Raw genomic sequence first — 12,206 nt, forward strand, 5'->3', positions numbered from 1 at the left:
CCTATGTTGCTCAGAGGTCTTCCTGTGTTGCTCAGGCAGGTCTCCAACTCTTGGGCTCAAGCAAACCTCCTGCCTTGGCCTCCCAAAGTGCTGGGATTACAGGCAAGAGCCACCATGCCCAGCCTAGGATAACATTTTTAAGATTCTAAAAGACTGTCAACCAAGAATTATATGCATTCTTCTAAAGTGAATTACTGAATTTAGTATGGTTGCAGGATAAGAATTGTGTGTATACAGATAAGATTTGTCTCAAGAATGCAAGGTTGTTTTAACATTTTAAAATTAATTAATATAATTTACCGTACTTGTAGAATAAAGAATAAAGGAAACCCACATTATCATCTCAATATATAAGAAAAAATCATTTGATAAAATTCAGCCACTCATTCATTAATACTGTAAGCAGTCTAAGAATAGAAAGAAATATGTACTACAGAAAATTTATGACAGACATGATACTTGACAGTGAAAGTCTGCATGTTTTCTGCTTAACATCCTAAACAAGGCAAACATATCCATGTTCACCACTTCTTTACTATCGTACACAAAAATATAATTAGTGTCCTAAAACAAGGAAAAGACATAAGTCATATATATTAGAAAGAAGTAAGACCATTTTTATTTGCAGATGACATAGTGATGTACATAGAAAATCCTAATAAATCTACAAAAGAAATCTACTAAAATGAATTACTGAATTCAGCATGGTTGCCGGATAAGAGTCCAATATATTTTTTTTAAGTTTTCTATATCTTGGATATACAAGAAGTAATGAGAAGTACCAGAAGCAATAACCTAGCAAATGCCCTTAGGGGCTGACAGAGGAAAGGAACTTTAATCAGACAGTAATTAAAGTGAGAAAAGGAGACTCAGCAAAACTTTGCATAAAAAGGGAGAGAAGAGTTTCCAGCTTCCACTAGAAAGAAAATCAAACATCTGGCTAATAAAATTGATTTGCATGTATAAGATCTAAAAATGCATACAGCATTTCTGAGAGACAGAGCTAGAAAGCTCTTCCTTTGAAGTGACTATGTCTGGGTAAATTACCTGTTTTCTACTAAGAGCTAGGTAGCTCTTCCTTTGAAGTGGCTATGTCTGGGTTAACTACCTGTTTCTCTACCCGAAAGCCTCTGATCTCTAGGATCTGGAAGTGTTACTTACCTAAGAGGGAAATTGGACTCTAGTTTCAGTTTCACTGAGGGACCAATTCTATGGCTATCAGAGTAACATCAAAGTATGAGACAGACTTCAAACCATGTCTTCTTTTCCTGAATTCCTCAGCCAAATCAAGAATATAAAAAGGGCTCAGATTTGGAGGAGAAAATTTTTTGAAAAAAAAAGTTTGTAGAGAGCTGTTACCTATTTATCTCCCACTCCCTCTGAGAGATGAGAAATGTGAGTTTCTGTTTTCTTAATTTCAAGTAATGAAGGAGCTTCCTTGAGATTCTCTGTCCCCTGGAGTCCAGGGACACTGTGGACTTGTGTCTGGTCCAGGTGCTCATAGGAGGTAGGATAAGGACTGACTCACTGCTTTGGTGGTATAGCAAAGAGAAGGCTGCCATGCTAGAACTGCCTGCATTGCTTTAGTGTGTCTGAGGAGAGAAGAATGCCTGAGTGTTCTCTGTGAACAAGATGTCAATCACATGGAGAGAGAATAGAACTAGAGAATAGACTCTAGCATGCAAACCACAGTGGAATGGATCAGTAGTAAAAAAGAGGCCAAGGGCAGAGTGTTCCTGGAACACTGATCAAATGCATCCCCTTTGTTTTGAGGATTATGGCAAGAGGTCCTTGGAGAGCCTCTGTAGAGCCACTGAAAATACCCATAAAACAAAGTTAGCTTTAACTATCTGCCCAAACCAGAAAGGATGAAGTCACCCCACCAAGTTAGGAACTCTTAACTCTCTTCCCTCTCTTTGACTCGTTTCTCATTGAAGATCCAAACAGAAGCCAAAGAGTTAAAGTTGTGATGAGGGATGTCAGAGTAGACACGAGTCCTACCCCTAATTCCGAGAGTAGGAAACTGCCACAAATGTTAGCAAAGTGGGGGAAGATTTCGCTTTAGATGAAGATTGAAGTACTGACTCTTGTACCTGACATTTTAATTTGTGAAATAAAAATTTGAAACATTTTTTGATGTAAAGTTCTATTTATTTAAAAGTAAGCAAAACAAATTGTCATAGACCTTACAACATGAAAAACATGATACATGAAAGAAAAAATTAATATATCAGACTTTATTAAAAGTGAAAACTTCTACTTTGCCAAAGAAACTGCTAAAAGAATAAAAACACAAGTCACAAATTGGGAAAAAGTATTTGCAAAACCCACCACTGATAAAGGACTTTTGTCCAAAGTATGCAAAGAACTCTGACAACTCAACAGTAAGAAAACAAACAATCCAACTAAAAAGTGGGCAAAAGATCTGAACAGCTCATCAGAAAAAATATGCAGATGGAAAATAAGCATATGAAAAGATGCTCAGCACCATCCATTATTAGGAAAATGTAAATTAAGACAAAAATGGGATACATTACATACCTATTAGGGTGGCTGAATTCAAAATATTGACCATGCCAATTGATGGTGAGGATGCAGAGCAACAGGAACACTCATTCATTGCTGGTAGGAATGCAAAAATGTAACACCCATTTTTGGAAGACAGTTTGACAGTTTCTTACAAAGCTGAACATAGTCTTACCACATGATTCAACACTTATGCCCCTAGGTATCTACCAAACAAATTTGAAAATTTATATTCACACAAAAAATAGCAAGTGAATATTTATAGGAGATTTATTTTAAAATGTCAAAAACTGGAAGCAATCACTATGTCCTTGAATAAACGTAAATGGGTAAACAAACTGTGGTACATTTATACATTAGAATACTATTCAGTCAAAAGAAAAAAAGAAGGAATGAGATGTCAACCTGCAATGATGGATGAATCTCAAATGCATATTGCTAAGTGAAGGAAGCCAGTTTGAAAAATCTATATACTACATTATTCCAACTATACAACGTTCTGGAAAAGTCAAAACTATATTGATAGTAAATAGATCAGCGGTTGCTAGGGGTTCAGAGTGGAGGAGTAAGGTGAGTGCTGAATAGATAAAGCACAGGAATATCTTTTAGGGTAGTGAAACTATTTTGTGTGATACTCTAATAGTGAATATAAGACACTATGCGTTTGTCAAAGCCCATGAAGCTTTACAAAACAAACCTTAAAGTATACAAATTTGAAACATCATTTTAGGAGGTCTCATTTAGGAGGTCCCTGGATGGATCTCAGGATAGATTGTAGATAGAACAAAATAATCTAACTGTATTATAATCATTTAAAACAATATCATTGAAGGGGATAGATGATGAAGTTGCTAAATTTGGAAATTATAACTTTCCAAAAGTAATTTTGGAAATGGAACCTGTAAGACTAAAAGCAAAAAGAACTGCACATATGCATAGTACTCTAGTTAACAAAGTTGTTTCTCACAGGAGTATGAGTTAACTGTTCTGCTATTGCTGTAGATGTATATTGGAAGTGAACAATTAAGTAAATGGATGGCAGATGATGTGAGCCATGTTTCTCACTGCCAGAGTGGGAGTTTAGAGGAGGTGACAATGATCCCTTGCCAATGGTGTAGAGTTGAAGATGTCAATATGAGCTCATAATTAATATATATATATATATAGATGGTTACATATACATACACAGAATATACACACATATATTTCCTTGATCTGCCAGCTGAGAGGTCCTAGAAGTAATGACACCCCAGTAGCAATGAACACAATCAGCACCCAGATCTTGATTTCTAAAGTCATTTTCCAACAAAAGAAACCAGTCTTCTTGGGGAAATAGCTGATTTTAGGACTAGAGCAAGAAATATATGAGATAAGCCTGGAGCATCTCATAGCTCAAGAAAGTACTGAAAAACCCCCCAAAACAAAAAACAAAACCCACATTGATGGAAGTATGTCAGCAGATACAGGAGCTAACTCAAGGAGCTCCTCACAGCCAAAGCTGGAACAAAATTAGCAAAATTCAGTAGTATTGAATTATAACCAACAGATAACATAAATATCCACTAGTGTCTACTGATACAAAAAGTGACTGAATAAATAAATGGGAGAAGAGACAAATCTGCTGTGTAGCAGAATTCCAAATAATTTGTGTAGCTACTTCACCTTCAAGAAGGTGGAGCATAACTCCACTCCTTAAATGTAGGCTGAACATAGTAACTTCCTTCCAAAGAGTACAGTGTGAAAACTGGAATTGGTGGGGAGAGTAACTTTACAATGTATGATGGTTAATATTAGGTGTCAATTTGATTGAGGGAAGGCTAGATGGCTGGTAAAGTATTTTCTCTGGGTATGCTTGTGAGAGTGTTTCCAGGGGAGATTGACATTTTAGTCAGTGGACTAGGAGGGGAAGACCCATGTGGGTACCATCCAATCAGCTGCAAGCATGGCTAGAACAAAGCTGGTGGAAGAAGGTGGGATGAGTTTGCTTCCTGAGGCTTCTGGCTCTCTTTCTTCTTCTTGAACTGGACACTTGCTTCTGTTCTTGGACATCAGATTCCAGGCTTTTCAGCCTTTGGACTCTGGAACGTGCACCAGTGGCTTCCTGGGGGCTCTCTAGCTTTTGGCCACAGACTAAAGGCTGCACTGTGGGCTTTCCTGGTTTTGAGATTTTCAAACTTGGACTGAGCCACTACCAGCTTCTTTCTTTCCCCATGCAGATGGCCTATCGTGGGATTTCACCTTGTAATAGTGTGAGCCAATTCTCCCTAATACACTCCCTTTTATATGTGCATATATCCTATAAGTTCTGTCCCTCTGGAGAACTCTGACGAATACATGGTGGAAAAACCTGAGAAACAGTAACTTAGCCAGATTTTAACATCAATAGTGACAATTCATGTTTTGATATAATGTGATAAAAATAGCACTTTACTTCTGTGGTCTTTTTCCCTAAAAAATCCAAAACCCCACCTAATCATGAGAAAAACATCACGCAAATCTCAGTTAGGGACATTCTTCAAAATACCTGACCAGTACTCATTCAGACTGTTGAGGTCATCAAAAGCAAGGAGAAGTGGAGAAACCATCACAGCTGAGAGGAGCTTAAGGAGACATGAAGATTGAAATGAAATGAAATGAAATGAAATGAAATGAAATAAAATAAAATAAAATAAAATAAAATAAAATAAAATAAAATAAAATAAAATGTGATGTACTAGAGGGAATCCTGAAACAGGAAAGGGACCTTAGGTAAAACCTAAGGAAATTTGAATAAAACATGGACTTTAGTTAATAGTAATGTATCAATATTGGTTCAATATTTTGACAAATATGTCATACCAATGTAAGATATTTATAATAAGAAAAATTAGGTATGGGATATAGGGAATTCTCTGAACTGCCTTTGCAACTTTTCTGTATGTCTAAAACTATTTTAAAAGATAGAAGCTTATTTTTAAAAGTCATTTAGTCTGTCCACCTTCATCTAGGTATGGGAAAAGATTACAGAATGAACACATTTTTAAATTATGATGCAGTCAAAAAATAAAGTTCAATAAAATCACAAAACAATTCATTTAAAATTCAGGGGCCCTGACAGGCAAATGTTAACTTATTCAGCATAATACCTGTGCATGCATACCACTTCCACAGTACTTCTATAAAAAACAATTCTTGCCAAATATGAGCTCATAGGCAAAAGTTACAAAACACACATGGAAATTCACACCATAAAAGAGATTTAACAATTACAACAAATTGGAAAATTTGTAGTCAAGAAATGATAGAAAATAGTTCAATCTCTGAAGGACTTAGAAAATGACTTACCTGTTCAAAGTCATAAGAAGAAGGAATAGTGTTCATAATACAAAGAGAGGATATTAAGAGAAAAAAGCAAACATATTTCAAAAAGAAATAAGCAGTCACACCAGGAATATAAGAAAATAGTCATTTGGGCCAGGGACAGTAGCTGACACCTGTAATCCCAGCACTTTAGGAAGCTGAATAAGGTGGTAAGTCACTTTAGCCCACGAGTTAGAGACCAGCCTGGGCAAAACGGCAAGACCCCATCTTTACAAGAAACACAAAAGTTAGGATTCCCTCCGAGATGGCCAAATAGGAACAGCTCCAGTCTACAGCTCCCAGCGTGAGTGACACAGAAGATGGGTGAATTCTGCATTTCCAAATGAGGTACCAGGTTCATCTCACTGGGACTTGTTGGACAGTGGGTGCAGCCCACGGAGTGTGAGCTGAAGCAGGGCAGGGCATCAGCTCACCTGGGAAACAAAAGGGATTGGGGAATTCCCTTTTCTAGCCAAGGGAAGCCATGACAGACAGTACCTGGAAAATTGGGACAATCCCACCCTAATACTGTGTTTTTCCAATGGTCTTAGCAAATGGCACACCAGGAGATTATATCCTGTGCCTGGCTCAGAGGGTCCCACGCCCATGGAGCCTTGCTCACTGCTAGCACAGCAGTCTGAGATCGAACTACAAGGTGGCAGTGAGGCTAGAGGAGGGGTGCCCACAATTGCTGAGGCTTAACTAGATAAACAAAGTGGCCAGGAAGCTTGAACTGAGTGGAGCCCACTATAGCTCAAGGATGCCTGCCTGCCTCTGTAGACTCCACCTCTGGGGGCAGGACATAACTGAACAAAAGGCAGCAGAAACTTCTGCAGACTTAAACATCCCTGTCTGACAGTTTTGAAGAGAGTAGTGGCTCTCCCAGCATGGGGTTTGAGATCTGAGGATGGACAGACTGCCTCCTCAAGTGGGTCCCAGAACCCCGAGTAGCCTAACTGGGAGACACCTCCCAGTAGGGACCAACTGACACCTCATACAGCTGGGTGCCCCTCTGAGACAAAGTTTCCAGAGGAAGGATCAGGCAGCAATATTTACTGTTCTGCAATATTCTCTGTCCTGCAGCCTCTGCTGGAGATACCCAGACAAACAGAGTCTGGAGTGGACATCCAGCAAACTCTAACAGACCTGCAGCTGAGGGTCCTGACTACTAGAAGGAAAACTAACAAACAGAAAGGCATAGCATCAACATAAACAAAAAGGACATCCACACTAAAACCACATCTGTAGGTCACCATCATCAAAGACCAAAGGTAGATAAAACAACAAAGATGGGGAGAAACCAGAGCAGAAAAGCTGAAAATTCTAAAAATCAGAGCACCTCTTCTCTTCCAAAGGAACACAGCTCCTCGCCAGCAACAGAACAAAGTTGGATGGAGAATAACATTGACGAGTTGACAGAAGTAGGTTTCAGAAGACGGGTAAAAACCAACTTCTCTGAGCTAAAGGAGGATGTTTGAACCCATTGCAAAGAAGCTAAAAACCTTCAAAAAAGATTAGATAAATGGTTAACTGGAATAAACAGCATAGAGAAGACCTTAAATGACCTGATGGAGCTGAAAACCATGGCACAAGAACTACATGATGCATGCACAAGCGTCAGTAGCCAATTCAATCAAGTGAAAGAAAGGGTATCAGCAGTTGAAGATCAAACAAATGAAATGAAGCGTGAGGAGAAGTTTAGAGAAAACAGAGTAAAAAGAAACGAACAAAGCCTCCAAGAAATATGGCACTGTGAAAAGACCAAATCTCCATCTGATTGGTGTACATGAAAGTGATGGGGAGAATGGAACCAAGCTAGAAAATACTCTTCAGAATATTATCCAGGAGAACTTCCCCAACCTAGCAAGGCAGGCCAACATTCAGATTCAGGAAATACAGAGAATGCCACAAAGATACTCCTCGAGTAGAGCAACTCCAAGACACATAATTGTCAGATTCACCAAGGTTGAAATGAAGGAAAAAATGTTAAGGGCAGACAGAGAGAAAGATCAAGTTCCCACAAAGGGAAGCCCATCAGATTAACAGCAGATCTCTTAGCAGAAACTCTACAAGCCAGAAGAGAGTGGGGGCCAATATTCAACATTCTTAAAGAGAAGGATTTTTCAACCCAGAATTTCATATCCAGCCAAACTAAGCTTCATAAGTGAAGGAGAAATAAAATCCTTTACAGACAAGCAAATGCTGAGAGATTTTGTCACCACCAGGCGTGCCTTACAAGAGTTCCTCAAGGAAGCACTAAACATGGAAAGGAACAACTGGTACCAGCCACTGCAAAAACATGCCAATTTGTAAAGATCATCAATGCTAGGAAGAAACTGCATCAACTAACAAGCAAAATAACCAGCTAATATCATAATGATAGGATCAAATTCACACATAACAATATTAACCTTAAATGTAAATGGGCAAAATGCCCCAATTAAAAGACACAGACTGGCAAATTGGATAAAGAGACAAGACCCATCAGTGTGCTGTATTCAGGAGACCCATCTCACATGCAGAGACACTCAAAATAAAGGGATGGAGGAAGATCTACCAAGCAAATGGAAATTGAAGAAAAGCAGAGATTGCAATTCTAGTCTTTGAGAAAACAGACTTTAAACCAACAAACATCAAAAGGGACAACCAAGGGCATTACATAATGGTAAAGGGATAAATTCAACAAGAAGAGCTAACTATCCTAAATAAATATGCACCCAATACAGGAGCACTCAGATTCATAAAGCAAGTCCTTAGAGACCACAAAGAGAATGAGACTCCCACACAATAATAATGGGAGACTTTAACACCCCACTGTCAACATTAGACAGATCAACAAGATAGAAAGTTAACAAGGATATCCAGGACTTGAACTCAGCTCTGCACCAAGCAGACCTAATAGACATCTACAGAACTCTCCACCCCAAATCAACAGAATATACATTCTTCTCAGCACCACATCTCACTTATTCCAAAATTGACCACATAGTTGTAAATAATGCACTCCTTAGCAAGTGTAAAAGAACAGAAAGTATAACAAACTGGCTCTCAGACCATAGTGCAATCAAATTAGAACTCAGGATTAAGAAACTCACTCAAAACCACACAACTATATGGAAACTGAACAACCGGCTCCTGAATGACTATGGGTAAATAACAAAATCAAGGCAGAAATAAATACATTCTTTGAAACCAATGAGAACAAAGACACAACATACCAGAAACTCTGGGACACATTTAAAGCAGTGTAAAGAGGGAAATTTATAGTACTAAATGCCCACAAGAGAAAGCAGGAAAGATCTAAAATCAACACCTTAACATCAATATTAAAAGAACTCGAGAAGCAACAGCAAACACATCCAAAAGTTAGCAGAAGTCAAGAAATAACTAAGATCAGAGCAGAACTGATGGAGATAGAGACACGAAAAACCCTTCAAAAAAATCAATGAACCCAGGAGCTGGTTTTTTTGAAAAGATCAACAAAATTCATAGACTGCTAGCAAGACTAATAAAGAAGAAAAGAGAGAAGAATCAAGTAGAAATAATAAAAAATTTAAAGGGGATATCACCATTGATCCCACAGAAATACGAACTACCATCAGAGAATATGATAAACACCTCTATGCAAATAAACTAGAAAATCTAGAAGAAATGGATAAATTCCTGGACGCATACACCCTCCCAAGACTAAACCAGGAAGAAGTTGAATCTCCGAATAGATCAATAACAGGCTCTGAAATTGAGGCAATAATTAATAGCCTACCAACCAAAAAAAGTCCAGGACCAGATGGATTCACAGCCAAATTCTACCAGAGGTACAAAGAAGAGCTGGTACCATTCTTTCTGAAACTATTTCTAATCAATAGAAAAAGAGGGAATCCTCCCTAACTCATTTTATGAGGCCAATATCATCCTGATACCAAAGCCTGGCAGACACACAACAAAAAAGAGAATTTTAGACCAATATCCCTGATGAATATTGATGCAAAAATCCTCAATAAAATACTGGCAAACCAAATCCGGCAGCACATCAAAAAGCTTATCCATCACAATCAAGTTGACTTCATCCCTGGGATGCAAGGCTGGTTCAACATACACACATCAATAAACGTAATCCATCACGTAAACAGAACCAAAGACAAAAACTGCATGATTATCTCAATAGACGCAGAAAAGGACTTTGACAAAATTCAACATCCCTTCACACTGAAAACTCAATAAACTACGTACTGATGGGACATATCTCAAAATAATAAGAGCTATTTTTGACAAACCCACAGCTGACATCATACAGAATGGGCAAAAACTGGAAGCATTCCCTTTGAAAACTGGCACAAGACAGGGTTGCCCTCTCTCACCACTCGTATTCAACATAGCATTGGAAGTTCTGGCCAGGGCAATCAGGCAGGAGAAAGAAATAAAGGGTGTTCAAATAGGAAGAGAGAAAGTCAAATCGTCTCTGTTGCAGATGACATGCTTGTATATGTAGAAAACCCCATCGTCTCAGCCCAAAAACTCCTTAAGCTGATAAGCAACTTCAGCAAAGTCTCAGAATACAAAATCAATGTGCAAAAATCACAAGCATTTCTATACACCAATAACAGACAAACAGAGAGCCAAATCATGAGTGAACTCCTATTCACAATTGCTTCAAAGAGAATAAAATACCTAGGAATCAAACTTACAAGAGATGTGAAGGACCTGTTCAAGCAGAACTACAAACCACTGCTCAATGAAATAAAAGAGGACAAAAACAAATGGAAGAACATACCATGCTCATGGATAGGAAGAATCAATATTATGAAAATGGCCATACTGCCCAAGGTAATTTATAGATTCAATGCCATCCCCATTAAGCTACCAATGACTTTCCTCAGAATTGGAAAAACCACTTTAAAGTTCATATGAAGCCAAAAAAGAGCCTGCATTGCCAAGACAATCCTAAGCCAAAAGAACAAAGCTGGAGGCATCATGCTACCTGACTTCAAACTATACTACAAGGCTGTAGTAACCAAAACAGCATGGTACTGGTACCAAAACAGAGATATAGACCAATGGAACAGAACAGAGCCCTCAGAAATAATACCACACATCTACAACTATCTGATCTTTGATAAATTTGACAAAAACAAGAAATGGGGAAAGGATTCCCTATTTAATCAATGGTGCTGAGAAAACTGGCTAGCCATATTCAAAAAGCTGAAACTGGATCCCTTCCTTACACCTTATACAAAAATTAATTCAAGATGGATTAAAGACTTAAATGTTAGACCTAAAACCATAAAAACCCTAGAAGAAAACCTAGGCAATACCATTCAGGACGTAGGCATGGGCAAGAGCTTCATGACTAAAACACAAAAAGCAATGGCAACAAAAGCCAAAATTGACAAATGGAATCTAATTAAATTAATAAGCATCTGCACAGCAAAAGAAACTACCATCAGAGTGAACAGGCAACTTACAGAATGGTAGAATATTTTTGCAATCTACCCATCCGACAAAGGGCTAATATCCAGAATCTACAAAGAACTTAAACTAATTTACAAGAAACAATCAAACAACCCCATTAAAAAGTGGGTGAAGGATATGAACAGACACTTCTCAAAAGAAGCCATTAATGCAGCCAACAGACACATGAAAAAATGCTCATCATCACTGGACATCAGAGAAATGCAAATCAAAACCACAATGTGATACCATTTCACACCAGTTAGAATGGCAATCATTAAAAAGTCAGGAAACAACAGGTGCTGGAGAGGATGTGGAGAAATAGGAACACTTTTACACTGTTGGTGGGACTGTAAACTAGTTCAACCATTGTGGAAGATAGTGAGTGATTCCTTAAGGATCTAGAACTAGAAATACCATTTGATGCAGTCATCCCATTACTGGGCATATACCCAAAGGATTATAAATCATGCTGCTAAAGACACATGCACATGTATGTTTATTGCGGCACTATTCCCAATAGCAAAGACTTGGAACCAACCCAAATGTCCATCAATGATAGACTGGATTAAGAACATGTGGCACATATACACCATGGAATACTATGCAGCCATAAAAAAGGATGAGTTCATGTCCTTTATAGGGACATGGATGAAGCTGGAAACCATCATTCTCAGCAAACTATCGCAAGGACAGAAAACCAAACACCACATGTTCTCACTCATAGGTGGGAATCGAACTATGAGAACACTTGGACACTGGGTGGGGAACATCACACACCGGGGCCTGTCATGGGGTTGGGGGAGGGGGAAGGGATAGCATTAGGAGAAATACCTAATGTAAATGATGAGTTAATGGGTACAGCACACCAACATGGCACATGTATACATATG

Source organism: Rhinopithecus roxellana, chromosome 15 (genome assembly GCF_007565055.1).
Source record: "Rhinopithecus roxellana isolate Shanxi Qingling chromosome 15, ASM756505v1, whole genome shotgun sequence".
In the NCBI taxonomy this organism is placed as follows: domain Eukaryota; kingdom Metazoa; phylum Chordata; class Mammalia; order Primates; family Cercopithecidae; genus Rhinopithecus; species Rhinopithecus roxellana.